The 12,738-nt window shown below is 42.2% G+C and overlaps 1 protein-coding gene and 1 non-coding gene across 2 annotated transcripts in view; one reads left to right on the forward strand and one right to left on the reverse strand.

The window, feature by feature from the left end:
* Positions 1-249: 249 nt before the first annotated feature.
* LOC123935738 lies at positions 250-414 on the reverse strand. The gene has a single exon (XR_006817010.1). It is a non-coding gene; the product is annotated as a U1 spliceosomal RNA (small nuclear RNA).
* A 3,065-nt stretch (positions 415-3,479) lies between these two features.
* CDKL5 (cyclin dependent kinase like 5) overlaps positions 3,480-12,738 on the forward strand; it is a 203,354-nt gene continuing 194,095 nt past the window's right edge. The window contains exon 1 of the mRNA XM_045996416.1: positions 3,480-3,551. The gene's annotated coding sequence lies outside the window, so the exon portion shown is untranslated. The remainder of the gene's footprint in view (positions 3,552-12,738) is intronic.

Here is a 12,738-nt window from a genome sequence, read left to right on the forward strand (position 1 = left end):
TCTGCCTTCGGCTTGGGTCATGATCCCAGAGTCCTGGGATCAAGCCCCCCATCTGGCTCCCTGCTCAGTGGGGAGTCTGCTTCTCCCTCTCCCACTCTCCCTGCTTGTGCTCTCACTCTTTCTCTCTCTCTCCCTCTGTCAAAATAAATAAATAAAATCTTAAAAAAATTTACACATTGATTTGATTTTTAAGTTTTTCTCCTAGATCTTGATCGCATTATGAGGTCTAAGCCCAACAGGCATTTCACATATGCCGCCCCCCCCCACCCCCCCAAGCACACCAACAGAAGTTGCAGTTGAGTTTCCCACATTTGGGGGAATCGCTGGGGTCAGAATGACCTGAGTGTAGTGGACAAGACTCGCCCTGAGAGAACCATCCTCGTGATCTTGGTATCTTCCCTGCCAGGTAAGTATCAACATAAATGCTTTTTGACAATGATTAGAAGGTTTATTTAGTCTTCCAGACCTGTCCAATGTGTATCCAGAATAACAATGTCTTACATCTTGATGGACACTTATTCATTTATTACTGAGACCAATAATGAGTAGCACACATGGGCTCTGTGGTGGGATACTCTTGAGGCATCTAACAGAAACTTTGACTCAAACGGTCTTAAATGCAAGGCAAGGGCAGAATTTGTTTAATTAAGCAACTCGGTGTTGTCATCAAGAACCCAGGTTTTTTGTTTGTTTCTTTTTTCTATTTTTCAACTCTGCCTTATGTGGTGTACAGACTTTGACCAAAGTTTGGTTTTCCAATCACAAAACGGCTGCCAGAGGCAACTCACGTTCTTGCTTCCTTGTTCATCCAGCAGGGTAGAAGGGAAAATGTTTCCCTCAAATCATAGGATGTTAAGTCCTTTCCTTTAGTCTAATTGGTATTTAGTCACTGATTGACTGATAAACACTTTCCACCCTGGCAGTGTGGATACCTGAACACAGTTGGGGTTCTATCAGAAGGAGGATGAAACAAACAGATGCCAGAGAACCTCTGAAGCTATTGCTTCATCTAGAAAAAGGTGACCTAACAGAAGATATTTCAGAGAATCATGAGCCTCAGAGATAATATATGTAGGGTTGCCAGATTTACCAAATCAAAATACAGGATTCCCAGTTAAATTTGAATTTCAGATAAAAAGCAAAAGATTTTTCAGTATAAGTATGGGCACCTCTTTCTACAAACACTACACAGGGACACATTGATTTGGTTCTTAAGCTTTTCTCCCAGATCCCGATTTTGTTATGAAGTCTGGGCCCAGAGGGGCAATTTCAAAAATGATTTTTTGGACAATGATTAGAAAGCTTATTTAGTTTTCTACCCTTGTTCCACATGTATCCAGGATAAAAATACATACTTACACTAAAAAGTTACTTGCTGCTTATCTGAAATTCAAATTTAACAGGCCTCCTGTATTTTATCTGGCAGCTCTAAATGTATGTAAAATTCTTGGCACATAGCAGGCATTCATTCAGTGGTTAAGTATTAGTGTTCTTTCTACATAAGAAAAGAGCTCAGTTAAATGGCAGCGTGGTACTTTTTAACTCTTACTGGCCTAGAAAATACATACTTTTGATCAATATTGCCATGAACTGAACTGGATGTGGTTCCAAGAAACCCTTCACCAAGTCCTCAAAACCAGATCAAAGTAAATGTCCCTAAGTGGAAGGTCATGGTTACATATATGGGGGGGGGGCATTATAAAACATCTAATATTACCACTTAAAACTAAACTGGACCTGTATCAATGAATATTCAGTTATTTGGCTTTTCTCAGTCTGTATGGATAAACCATTCTTCATTTGATTCAGAAGTCATGCTCTAAGGTGCTAACACACAGGGATGAAAATGGCATAATTGGCCCAGGAATTCTGGCTCCATGCTCTAGGTCACGGCACTGTTACTTTGCATCTGGAGGAGGCAGGAGACTCTGCAGAGATCTGGGGTTGGCTCTGACTCCATTTTCCCCTCACTGCTAATTCACTGTTCCTACCTGAAAATTTTTCTAATATGCTTCCTGAAAAGCTAAAGGGAAAACAGGCACTTTCATTTCCTCATCAAATATTCACCATGCTATGAAAAAGAAAACCCTTCTGTCTTGGCACCACAAGTGGCCAAACCCAGCATGTTGTTATATATTGTTACCAGATTCACGACAAGAATAGATTAAGTGGATTTAATCCAAGGTATCTATTTCCCATTACTGCACAGTACTGCTTATTTCTCATTTGGTGGCTGCTATGACCTCATAGACTGCTTTTCTGTGCTTTTCCACAGAAAAAAACCCATTTTCCCTCTTCGCTTTAAGTGGAAATTACTATGCAGCTTTACAGAGATTTGTCCACAATGCCTTTAAACAAGATGATTATTTTTCTTAATTTTCAAAAAGTGGCATTGGAAATGTATCTTTTTCCATTTCATCATCTCTTTATCCTCATTGGAAACCTGATCCTTGGTAGGTGTTAAGATCTTTACAGTTCTGCTGGTCGGGGGGATGACTTCATTGCCAGCTGGGGAATCTTGTGTGGCGGAGCATTGGACCTGAACTGTGGGTTGATGCCTCTGCTGCAACAGCCTTTTGCATGCATCCAGCTGCTGTGTAAGGAATCCTCGGGCTACTAGTTCTTTGCTCCAAATTCACCCAAGGGACCGCAGGCTGATGGATGAGCTTATGTGTGAATGTGTGTATATGTGCGCGTGTGAGTGTGCATGAACAGCTGCCAATAGTTGGGCAGAAGCTGCAATGGACTTCGATATCATTTTTACTAAAGACAGAGGTAAACCGTCCTCCATCCTTTATTTCCAAGTAGTGCTTAAGCTCCCACCCCAAATGTGTTCTCTGCGCTCTTCCACGACCCACCCCTCCCGGCCCCCCCGCACGTGTCCCTCTGGAGGGAGGCCAGGATAGCTGTGCCGCAGGCAGGATTCCCCTTTTTTTTCCGCAGTGAGAGGCGGATTCCCGGGCCTCTTTGGCCCTCCACCCCCGCAGCCACCCCTTTCTTAGTCACGACCTTCCCCGCCCCTCCCTCCTCCCCACTCCCCCTACCCTCTTCCCTCCCCCTATCCCTCCCCCCCCAACCCCTCCCCGCGACCGCTCTGGGCTCGGGCCCCGCCCCTCCTAGCCTCCCCGCCGGGGTTGCTGGGGTCTGGCTGGACAACCAAACCTGGCCCGCGAGGAGATGCGGCGCGCGCGTGAGCGCGCGCGGGCGAGTTTATACAAGAAGTCAGCCCTCTTAGTCTTTTGGGGCCGAGCACGAGCGGCGCGGGCGTGGCGCGCGGGCCCGAGCTCGAGGACGAGCGCTCTTTCCGCATTGGTTTCTATCAGAAGTGGGCGGGGCAGGGGCGGAACCTGGCGGGGTGTTCGAAGCTTCTTTATTGGCCCGAACGGGACGGCCGGGGCGGGCCAGTTAGCAAATTAGGCTGCGCGTTCGCCTCGGCGAGAGGGCGGGGCCGGAGGTTTCCATTAGTTGTCCGTGCCACTGGGAAAGGTAAATCGGCGACGGCGGCTTCAGGAGCTGTGGGGTCCCCGGCTGGAGGTGGGGGACTCGGCTGGGTGAGTAGTTGAGCCGCCACCCGCCTATCAGGCCTTCGTGCCCCACTTCGGTTTCGCGCCACCCATCTTCTTCTGAGACAGGGGACCCACCCCGTCCCCCTGGGCAGACGTGAGAAGGGGCGGCGGCGCAGGTCCCCCCAGAACAGGGCGACGCGGCGAGGGTGCTCTAGCTTGGAGTGGTCCCTCCTCAGCGCCCCATTGCGCCAGTGGAAGGGTTTCCCCAGTGAGAGTTTGGGTCTGAATTTTGGGGCGTGGGGAGACGAGAGGATATGAGGAGGGGCGGCGGGTCGAGGCAGCCTAGCGGGGCTCCCCTCAGCAGCGGGTCTGCGGCGTCCCCGCCCCGCCACCCTCGCGGCGAGAGCTCCCCCGGGCTTGCGGCGAGGGAAGCCCCTTCCCGCCGGCGCCGAGGAGGAGCCTGTGCGGCGGAGCCCCCAGCCCGAGTTCGGAGGGAGTCCGGGACCCGCCGGGGGCTGCGAGCCGGGGCCGGAGCCCGGGCCCTGCTGACTGACCTTGGCCGCCCGCGAGGGTGGGCGAACGACCCACCGCCTGCCCCGCATCTCTTCCAGCCTCCTCCCAACAAGTTTCAGGCGTTGCTGTGAAGTTCCCGACTGGCATAGTGGGGAGAAGCAGAAATTGGCCGCTTCCCAGACCTTCGTAGCCTTTGGACCCTCATAGAAATGAAATCCTGGGGTTTGGAACCATTTCCAAACGAACAGGTCCTTCTCCCATTGACACGTTTTATGCCCACGTTGGGGGAAAAATAACCCGAACGTGTTTCTGTGTAAAGGCAGATCTTCCTTGAGGGCTTTTTTTTTTTTTCCTTTTTCTTTCTTCGCTTCACTTGAGTGTTAAAGCACAGATGCCTGACCTTAGTATCTCCACAGCTTGATTAGGCGGATGCTGTGATATTTAAGTAGTTGCAGATCAGTGTTCTGTTAAGACAATCTATCTTAATTGGCTGAAATTTAGGCTGATTTTAGAAAGTGTTGCAGACACAGAATAATTTCCGACTGTGAATCTGAACTCGGTTTCTTTGGACGTAATGGTTATGTACTTAATGTAAGAGATTACACAAATTAATTTGTCTGAGAGCTTTGGGCTGAAATGGGAGACGTAAATATGTATAGAATAGGATTGTCGTTTTAGGTAACATTTCCAGCTTGCGCCTTTCTTGCTGTTGGTTTACAATAAAGGCATCTTTACGGAGGCTATTCGGAATTATATGTGAATGACATTTACATATAAATTTTTTTTAACTTAAGTGTTTTAAAACATTTTATTCGTAAAATGTGAAGAACCTATGTTTACTTGTGCGTTTAGTGTTGGGGGGGTAGTATAATCTTACATTTAGCAGCCCAATTAAGGGTCATAAATAATACATATTTTAAAAAGGTGTGCCTCTTTTTGAGAACATGGTACTTGAGTACCTTAGCAATTTTTCTAATTTCTTTATTAAAAGTACTATTTTAGGTTTGAGCATTTTTGGCGTTCATGCTGGAACAGGAGTAAGGAAGCCTGCAGCAGTATTACCAGTTTGACACCACCAGTGGGTGTTTCTGTTGACAAATGCAGAGAAGAGAACATTTGGGAAGGAAATCTTTTTTTTCAGGGTGGGGGGTAGGGGGGTTGGGTGAGGGGAGAAGGAGCCAGAAGAAAGAAGCTGCAAAACTAAAGCTGCACGCACAGTGTATGCTGAGCATTTCACAAGTATAAGGAAATCTAATTAAGATGAAAAAAAAAATCGCTTTGGCTGTACTAAATAATAAAATTCCAAAAGAGGCATGCTAAATAAAGTTAATCATTCCGAGAGTGTTAAATAATCGACCATTTCAGAAGAGTTTGGAGGGTCGTCAACTGGAGTGTCAAATCTTGTTGAATTGTCTTGCTTTTTAAACATAATGCAGTGATTAATTTGATGCGTGTGTGTGTATAAATATGTGCGTCTTGTATTCTAGGTTGGCTGATGTAGCATGTTTCCTAAGATTAATTTTTTTAAAACAAAACTTGATCTGTTAAAAAACATTAGAAGTAAACATTCATTCTCCAGAGAGAATTTCTTTTTTCCTGGTCAGATTTATAATTTAGTCATGATTTAGGGGCTTGTGGAAGGGTTTTTTTTTTTACCCCTTATTTCAGGTTTTTGAGACTTATGCAAGTTCCCCAGACGAAATCTGCCATTATTTTCACTGCAATTTTCTTGCAGTCATTTAAATCGGAGTGTGGCATCTACAGTATTCCCTGGGGTTTTAGAAGAAAAGGCTCCCATGGAGGGAAATTGCAGGGCCATCTCACATAGATGAGTAATAGAAGGTTGACTGATTGCGAATCAGTTGTATTCTGTTCCAGATATGCTGCATGGGGTTAAGGAAGTCATTTAATGAGAACCAGATTTTACATGGTATTTCTACTTTGAAGGTGCAGTATTGTTCCATTACAAACTAAAATACAGAAGTGGAGAAATTCCTTCAAGTATGCCTTTTTCCCCCCCTAGCCTTGCTTCACCACTGTGTCCAAGAATCTGTGAGAGACTCTCAACAATAGTTGCATTGTTGGAAACGACAGTGGCTTCTGTTGCAGAAATTTTAACCTTTCACTATGATTTGTGTTTCAGTTTACTTTGTGATAGAAAATTCAGCTATATCTAAGAATATGGGTGTAGGAAATGTGTAAGGAAGTGAACCAAGAATATAAACCTCTGTGTGTCTGTTAAAAGTTCACCTTTTTTTCCCTTCCATTTTGATAACTTTGGTAGTTATCTCTTTTATTTCTTCTAGGTTTGAGAAGGTATGTTAGCTTAGTGCTTTAGTTTTGGCAGTAAATGTGGGGACAAGACTTTTTAATGTGATAAATTGATACCAAATAATAAGGCATTTAGAAAAAACCACCCACATACACAGACCCAAAATGTGAGGGAAATCTTTTAGATAACCCTTAACTTTGGTATGAGAATAGCAAAATTTTAAGTGTGGAGTTGCTTTCTACGTAGTAAAAGGCTGTTTACTCAGAATTTGATTGTTTTTGATTCCAAAGGTTGTTTTGTTTGTAACATCAAATTCCTTGGTAGAGGAGGAGATAGAATCTCAAAGGTTCTTTATTATCCGATGTTGTCAATTGGGTCACATATTTCAACTTAGGAAAACACTGCAATTAAAAGACTAAATTTAGGGGTGCCTGAGTGGCTCAGTGGTTTAAGCCTCTGCCTTCGGCTTGGGTCATGATCGGGTCCTGGGATCGAGCCCCGCATTGGGCTCTCTGCTCAGTGGGGAGCCTGTTTCTCCCTCTCTCTCTGCCTGCCTCTCTGCCTACTTGTGACCCCTCTCTCTGTCAAATAAATAAAATATTAAAAAAAAAGACTAAATTTAAGCTTTCTGTTTGGGAAGGTTTTCCAATTCAATCTTAAACTCAACACTAGAAATCTTTTATTGACAGTGCATCACTTTTGTGTTTGGATTTAAATTATTGATAATTTCTAGAATGTTTCCTTCATATACAGCAGTGCATGATGGCTAGATTACTCAAAGGTTTGGCCTCATTTCTCATTCAAGTTTGTACATTTACTTCATAATATTGAGATATGAAGTTGGGTGCAGTTCTTTCAGTGGGTATGAAAGCTAAGTGAGGAGTTTCTACCTAAAGAACCTGATAACGTTTAGACAATTAAGATTTCAGAATTAACAGAAAATTATTTACAAGGTTAAAATAAGGACCTAGCCCATTGAGGTCTTTGAAATTGATTGTCAACATTTTGAATTAAGCTCTCAGAAACATTTGTGTTGGAAACAGTTCTAATTAAGGTCATGTTTTGGGAGTGGTCTTTCTTTTGGGTAGTCTTTATAATAATTAAATTATAGCATAGTATTTATTGAGCCTTGCTGAAGACCAAATACTATAGTAAATAATTCATTTGCATGGATAGATGTGTGTATGTGTGTTCTCACAATACCTGTGTGAGGTAGATATTTTCCTTGTTTTCCTAAACACTTGATCAGATGGGCTCAGAGAGAAAATAATTTGCTCAGATTACCCAGCTAGGCTGTAGCAGAGGCAATTTCATCCAAATCCATCTGACTTAAACCTGTGTTCTTCAAAACCATGCTTTCTGCTTCTCTTTAGGAATCTGATTGTGCTGCAAACATATTTTGAGGTCCTATTGAAAAGTCACTTCTGGGGTGGTACTAGAGGTCTAAATATGCCTCCTGGAGTTAACTACATCAGTAAGGCCGCCTGACTTTTAGTCATGTGGGAGGAGGCTGGACTCAGATTCATCAGCACTTACGGATTGGACAACTGGAAGTGTAGACTTTTTTTTTTTTTTAAGATTTTATTTATTTATTTGACAGAGAGAGATCACAAGTGGTCAGAGAGGCAGGCAGAGAGGGGGAAGCGGGCTCCCCGCTGAGCAGAGAGAGCCCTGTATCGGGGCTCAATCCCAGGACCCTGAGACCATGACCTGAGCCAAAGGCAGAGGCTTAACCCACTGAGCCACCCAGGCACCCCTGGAAGTGTAGACTTTTATAATGGAGGGTCATTAATTCTGTTTCTTCATAAATGAAGGTTGCACATAATTATTTACACCCAAAATGATGTAGCTGTTTCTAATTAACTACTTCGTATTTCATGTTTCTGCATGTTCCACTGTAACTTTTGAGTGACTTTGATTAAGTTTGCTACACTAATAAAGGTGGTGAAGATATTCCTTGAATTCAGTTTTGTGGTTTAGATGCACTCTAAATGGCAGCCATTACAGTTTGCAGATGGGTATCTCTTCTGTAATTGTTCTGACTTAAGTGAAATAAAACCTGGAGGTAAATGAAGTTTACAGAGACGTGTCATTGTTGCTTCTTAATACATAGAAGTTGGACTCTCACAAAAATGTTTCTGCTTGAAAGTAAAATTTTCTGCTGCTTGAAGCCTCTTGTAATTATGTGTGTGTGTTACAAGACCCATCATTAAGAGAGCTAAACAGTTGCTTGCAGGATTTAGAAACTTAACCTGCAAGGTACCGTAGCTACAGCTGTTTTCCTGCCTGCATCATTTTCTTTTTAGTTACCCTGAAAGAATAGGTGTGGGAGTAAAGCTACCTTGGGAACAACTTGTACAGCATAGGCTGATCTCCGCGCTCCCAGTTGCTCACCTTTGCCCAACGTACTGCATGTGTAGATGGACATTGTTGATAGGATAATGTAGGGATGTTGTTTTTTGGGTACACATAATAGAATAGAAGAAGGCAATCCTTTGGTTGGAAGTATAAAGTGTTTTGGAAACAAACTTTCATTGCTTTTAGATGAATGTTTCTCTATAGAAAGTGACCCTTACAAGCGCCAGGCAGGTAAATCAATAACTCCTTGTGTGGTAGATTATGTCTGGATTTTTAATAACAAACAGATTGGACACAGTACTGCTCTGATAATAATGGTTTACTGTAAATTCAATTATAACTGGTTTGAAGTAGGTTTACTTTTTTTTTTTTAACTGTTTAACAGCTATGGCTGTATGATTCTGTTGTTACTTTGTATTCTTTGTAAGAGAAAGGTCTAATGTCAAATAGTTACATAATGAAGTGCTTTCTGACAGTGTAACCTTTTTGATTAGAGGAAAATAGGCATTTTGAATGTGCCAACTTTAATTTCTGGAAGTAAACAAAACATAGATGAATATGTTATCTATTTATTTATTTTTAAAGACTGCCCCCCTTTTTTGTAAGTTGCAACTTTATTTATTATTTTTTAAAGTTTATTTATTAATGTAATCTCTATGCCCAGTGTGGGGCTCAAACTCACCATCCCTGAGATCAAGAATCGCATGTTCTTCGAGCTGAGCCAGCCACAGGGCCTAGATAAGTTGCAATTTTAGATCTCAGTTTTGTATTTGTCTTTTGTATTATGCCTGAAGATTAGGTTCTTGGCAGTGTAAGATCCTGTCGTAATAATCAGATTAAGCACACATACATTCACTTAAGGAAGATATGGCAGATAAAAAATGGTGATAAGTAATAGTTGAAGCACAGCTTACTGACTTGGGTTTGCCCAATCACTCTGATACTGGCTAGGTGGAAACTAGTTTCCTGATAGATAGAATTTTTCAGAGATTACAAAAGTTAGTTCATATCCTAGAATTTATCCACACACCCCATCTGGTTTGTTAGTGTCTCACAGAATGTATTAACTTTAATTACTAGTACTGTATTTTTTTTTTTTTTAAGTAGGTTCTGTGTCCAGTGTAGGCCTTGAACTTGTGACCCTGAGATCAAGAGTTGCATGCTGTACCGACTGAGTCAGCCAGGCGCCCTGCTAGTACTGTAATTGTTATTAGTAATACTACCACTAAAATTTTAAGATTAGTATTGCAAATGAAAAGGTTTTTTTTCCCCCAAAAGAAGGTTTTATTTTAATTGTTAATAATGGAAAACAGTTGAGGTAGACAAAATCTAATTTTGTGCAAATTGGTATTTCATACTTTATCAATTATTTCTTTCTAAAATAACCTGTCCTACATCCTGTGGATCTATCCTTCATTTAACAAATACTATCTTCTGTGTACCAAACTGTGGTGGAAGATGGATAGGGTGATAGGTAAAAGATGAAGGCTTGCCATTTCTTTCTTTATTTCTTTCTTTTTTTAGTATATGTGCTTTTTTTAATTAAAAATTTTTAAAAAAATATTTTAGTTATTTATTTGACAGAGAGAGAGATCACAAGTAGGCAGAGAGGCAGGCAGAGAGAGAGAGGAGGAAGCAAGCTCCTTGCTGAGCAGAGAGCCTGATGCGGGGCTCAATCCCAGGACCCTGAGATCATGACCTGAGCCGAAGGCAGAGGCTTAACCCACTGAGCCTCCCAAGCTCCCTCTTTTTTTTTTTTTTTTTTTTAAGATTTATTTATTAGAGCTATGTGCATGCTGGGGGAGGGGTTGGGGGGGGAGGGAAGGGGAGGGGGGGAATTCAAGCAGACTCCATGCTGAACTTGGAGCCCTACTTGGGGCTCTATTCCATGACCCTGAGATTGTGAGATCCTAACCTGAGTTAAAACCAAGAGTGGGATGCTCAACTGACTGAGCCACCAGTTCCCCCTGCCCCCAGCCACTTTTTTTAAGGAGGCCTTGCCCTTAAAGAATTTATAGTCTCAAGTTGAGTCAGAAGCAAAATACAAGGCGCTATGGGATTATGTAACAGGGTAGGGATTGGAATCTGTCCTTGGGGGGAGCAGGTAGGAAGGCTACACTGAGGAGTTAACATTTAAGTGAGACCGGAAGGATGAGAAGGGCATGTCTAGCTGGGGAAATAAATTTTCCTGGCCATCAGGTACAAATGCCCTCAGGCAGGGTGAGAGAGATAGAGGCTTTTGAAAACAACCTTTTAAAGAACTGAAAATAAATCCCAAATGACTGGAAAGTAGAGAAGCAAGTGGTGAAGCAGAGTTAGGCAAGGGCCAAGTCCTAAAAAGGCTTGGTAGGCCATCTACTCGGTTTTTGCGCTTGTCCAAAGTCCTCTGGCAAACTATTGAAGGTTTTAAGCAGGGGTGTGACAGGAAATGAAATGCTCCCTCCTCCTCCCCAAAACAAAACAAAACAGAACCCCAGAGTTTTAGCTCAATGGAACCTTGATAATTTACCAGAAAGGTCATAATCTGTGCGAGGTAAAATATTCTTCCCTCATCTCACTAAAATTTTTGCAACTGCTTCTTTGATTGATTGTCATCTGTGATAGTCTTTTCATTGTTTTTGTAGAAATTACCTTTGATTTTCTAAAGGCTCCTTTTATCCTTCACCATTCTGTTAACCTTATATAGGAATGTCATTTCTATTTATAACTGAGTTAATTTTTTTTCTAATGGTGTCAGCTCTCTTCCATATTTAAACTTAAAATTCCTCACTGCCACCCCCCACACTTTTAATCTGCTCGAAGTATTTAATGTTTTAATGAAATATTTCATTCAATATCAGCATTAAATTTGCTTTATTCTTTTTTCCCCTCAAATATAATGTCTTAGGTCTAGTTTAATATTTTCAGCATTTATGCTATTTCATATGTTATGAAATCTCATTTGGGCACCTATAATGTTTTTAGAGAATTTTGTTAATACTGTGTAGGAATACGGATCTTTGGCCATTAAGTGCCATTTCCAAATCTGATTCACATTCTGTGACCTTATCTTTTGTATTAAACTGGTCTCTGTTGAGCTTTTTATGTTCAAGTGAGCTTATGTGTATAAAAGTGCTACAAAGGTTTTATTTTACATATGCTGATTTGTTTCTTTCTCCTTCTACAGTATGTGGTCCTACATGCTTACTTCTTTTTGGAATTCATCAGCCATGCTAAATTTTTGCTTGCTTTTATGATCGAGTAATGAAGTCTTCTTTGGTGTAAAGCTGTTTGTGCCTGTAGAGAATGCTGTTGCACGGTTTTGCCCTCCACATATATACAAAGAATAACTATAGCATCACCTCCTTCTTCAAGTATTTCTTTTGAAATCTATTTTGATGCAGCCTCTAACTTAGCTTATGTTGGCCTTGAGTTCTTAGGCTTTTTCTGAACCATTCTATACCTGCTCTGTATTCTCCGTGTGTTGCCTTAATCAACTCTGCCCACCCCCCGCCCCCCGCCCCGCCCCTGTGCTGGTAACTTGAAGTTTGCAATGGTTTTTGACATTACTTTTTTGCTTCCTATTCAGCCTAGGACTTTTATTTTATTTTATTTTTTTTAAAGATTATTTATTTATTTGACAGACAGTGAGAGAGGGAACACAAGCAGCGGGGGTGGGAGACGGAGAGGTTAGAAGCAGGCTTCCCGCTGAGTAGGGTGCCCAGATGTGGGGCTTGATCCCAGGACACTGGGATCATGACCCGAGCCGAAGACGGATGCCGAAGACAGACGCCTAATGACTGAGCCACCCAGGCGCCCCCAGAACATGTATTTTAGAAGAGTTGTCTCATTTTAGCTCTTTGAGTTTGGCAGTGATGTCTTTGTGCTAGTTGTTTCTCTAGCATCCGGTGATTGTCCTTGAGTTGTGCTCTTGAGTCTGTCCTTCTGCCCGGGGTTGGGAAAGGAAGGCCTCATTTGTCTTTCTCTGACTTAATGAAAGGGGGATGATTTGAAAATCTCGGTGTCAGCTTCGTGGTAGGTATGGAGATACAAAGCCAAGCTGTACTGTTGTGCCCTCATGGAGTTTGTAATTCCGCAGAAGAGGCAAAG

The sequence above is a fragment of the Meles meles genome, chromosome X (assembly GCF_922984935.1).
Source record: "Meles meles chromosome X, mMelMel3.1 paternal haplotype, whole genome shotgun sequence".
NCBI classification, from domain to species: domain Eukaryota; kingdom Metazoa; phylum Chordata; class Mammalia; order Carnivora; family Mustelidae; genus Meles; species Meles meles.